Below are 2,968 nucleotides of genomic sequence, written 5' to 3'. Positions count from 1 at the left end.
TTGTTAGAATGATACAAATTATAGAGTTTGTTTTTATAATTCCTCCTAATTTTAAACTAGTTTATGTAATATATATATATATATACATAAAAAAATTTTACTTAGTGTATTTTATTTATATAAAAAAATTATATTATTTAAGATAAATAATTTATTGATATCGTTTTTTTTCCGTATTATCTATAGTTTTTTTTATGTATATATTATATATGCAAAATTGAAATAGTCTAAATTGTCCCCCATAAATTTAATATTTGGCCATCTTATCCCTTGAGTCCTTTAAATAACTTTGAAACCCTAACTTTAAAGTTAATACGATGTTGATATGGAGAGGGGAGAGAGAGAGAGAGAGAGGCAGAGAACGATCTTGACGGAACGAAACCCTGAACCTGCGGCTGCCGTTAAGTTCTGCACTTCTTCTGCCTTTGAATCAACTTCCTCCTTTCTTCAATTGTTGTTAGCAATTCACACAGCAAGTAGGTAATTTTAATTATGATTAAATGCTTTTGAGTTTCTTCCATTTAATTGAATTCTAATTTCTTAAATTAAATTAAGATGCTTCTGAGTTAAGATGGATGCTGTTGAATTCTAATCTCTTCCATTTAATCTCGATTGTTATGCTATTTGACAATCCTTTGAATTAATATGTTTTTGAGTTGCTTATTCTAATTTCTTCCATCAATAATTAGGTATATTGCTAATTCTAATTACCTTGATTTCATCATTTTAATTATATTCGCATATTGCTAATTTGTTATGGTATTTGATTAACCATAGGCAGCAACCATGAATAATTAGGTATAGTATGCCAATTGCTTTACATGATTTGGTGAAAGCTTCCCTGCATTAAGTCGTTCCCAATGGAACTTTCTCAAGTATAAGTTGCATTAGGTCTTTTCTTTCATTTGTATTTCTATTTGTATTTTAAGAAACAAGAAAATTCATGTCAAGATGTGATTGCATCAGCAATCTCACGGACACTCAAATGAACAAAGAAAGATATCTAGCACTGATTGCAGAATGTGGCCGGCGAACATTATCCTTTCTAACACAGAAAATGATGAGAGAATGAAGACGATAAGGAACTGCAAGTTCAGTTGGTGGATTATCGTTTAGTTCCTCTCCCTAAATAGGACACTTGGAGAATTTTTTAGAGGATGCCTTCACCAGATAAGCTGAACGACAATTATAAGGGGAACAGTCATAAAAGGAAACCTCGTTTGCAGAAAAAAAAACATATCAAAGAGTCAAGGATGTGTTTCGTTGACTTTAAATTCCCATACAGGAAATTAGAGTAACTCATCTAATTTGCCTCCTCAAACAATAAGAGAAGATGGGGTAAGATTTCTATTTCTTTATAATATGTTCTTTCTATTTCTTGCTATGTTAGCCTTTATTGTAGTGTTTCTGAATATATGCTTCTAAGACTGTCAAATAAGCCATTACCTGCACCCCTTGTGAAGGGTCTTGAGTTGGTTATTATAACCAACAAGAGGATATTATTTGTTCCTTGTAGATACCTATATGAACTTTACCATGTTTAGTTAAATTGAAGATGGAGTAGTTATATCCATCTAAATAGAGAGACTTCATTCTTTGATGTCATGTACAACCGGATGCGTTCCCGGAATGTTTTTCTTGTTCTTAAGATTCATGTCATAATGTGAGGCCTTTGTTACATTTCATTCTGTCGAAAAGTTACTAATTCACTATATTGCTTGTCGAATTGCAGGGGTTTATGGGCAATGAATGCTTCAAGCCAAAGAATTGGACGTTTCCTAGTGATAGTTGGTGCTGCCGTCGGTAAATAAGTAAATTTTTACTGATACAAGAAAAGTCCACATAAGAGGAAGAAGAAAGCTCAAGCAGAAGACCGTTGCTGATACGGTTGAGGAACTGATTAGGACTTATGTTAGCTCTGCGTAGCCGGTTTAATATTTTTGAATTGGATTGGTATAAAGATAGAGTTTCTGAATATACCATATGAACAACAATCCCAATTGAAAATAGTAGAAGTTATCAACGTCTGACGCATAGAATCGTTGTTGAACTACTCGTTCCTGTAAATTCTCTTAGCATTACAATTTGTAGAAACCTTGATTTCAGATTGTATCTTCTTCATCTGCCGCTCTTGCTGCTTCTAATCATTCCCAGCTTCAGAATTAAGTTATTCATACTAAGAGATTGTTGGCTTGGAATATTTATTAACATGTCCATTAGAGTATGTTAATGTACTTGAATAATTGTTGAACCAATACCAAGGAAGAAGAAATGTCAGCTTTGGTTTCCTTTCTGTTCTAGCACAAATTCAAATTTGAATTGATTAATTGGCTTCCTGACCAGGAGGTGAAAATTATTAAGGCCAATCAACTTATCGATTAAGTATTATATTAGGCTATTAGCGGGCACCAAGTTTTCTTAATTTCCATTATCTAAGATGCATGGTCATGAGGTATTTCTTCTCGAAGTGCAGCATTTGAAATTATTAGTTTGATTTATGTAACGTCATCAAGTTTATATTTTGGCTATTTAGATTTTAAAGAATGATTAGAGGTATATCACTTCTCTGGCTTTTTATTCATTTAAGTGGAATGTTGTAGAATGTGATTACATTTCGATAAGTTGTCTCTCCATTTCTGCTAATAGAATTGCTTATCTAGATGAATGATTAAAATGTTGGCATGGTAGGCTCATGGTGAAAAGAAGTTTGAGCAGACTTGATCCTAGGTGGGTTTAACCTTGTGTGCAAATTTAAATTGGCTAAAGTATGCATAATTTCCAACGTCTTTCGTTGGTGGGAACTACTACTATTTATGCGACATTTATTCATGTACTTTGGCCTTTTGTGTACTAGTGTGGTTGCTTTTCTCCATTTGTCGAATACAAGATAATATTTGCTCCGGAGGCAATGCATGGCAGCCTGGCTTCATCCTTCAACTCTGATCTTGATAGGAACGTCTTGGGTCAG

The 2,968-nt window shown here is 33.3% G+C and overlaps 1 long non-coding RNA gene across 2 annotated transcripts; it reads left to right on the top strand.

The window, feature by feature from the left end:
* The first annotated feature begins 329 nt into the window (after positions 1-329).
* LOC136223943 (uncharacterized) lies at positions 330-2,300 on the top strand. Of its 2 annotated transcripts, none has more exons than XR_010686210.1 (3): positions 330-476; positions 967-1,338; positions 1,733-2,300. It is a non-coding gene; the product is annotated as an uncharacterized lncRNA (long non-coding RNA). The 2 variants fall into 2 exon arrangements; XR_010686209.1 differs by having other exon boundaries at positions 330-480.
* Positions 2,301-2,968: the final 668 nt, after the last annotated feature.

Source organism: Euphorbia lathyris, chromosome 3, assembly GCF_963576675.1.
Source record: "Euphorbia lathyris chromosome 3, ddEupLath1.1, whole genome shotgun sequence".
Taxonomy (NCBI): domain Eukaryota; kingdom Viridiplantae; phylum Streptophyta; class Magnoliopsida; order Malpighiales; family Euphorbiaceae; genus Euphorbia; species Euphorbia lathyris.
The sequence above is the reverse complement of the archived record's forward strand: the minus strand, read 5'-3'. Positions and strand labels throughout refer to the sequence as shown.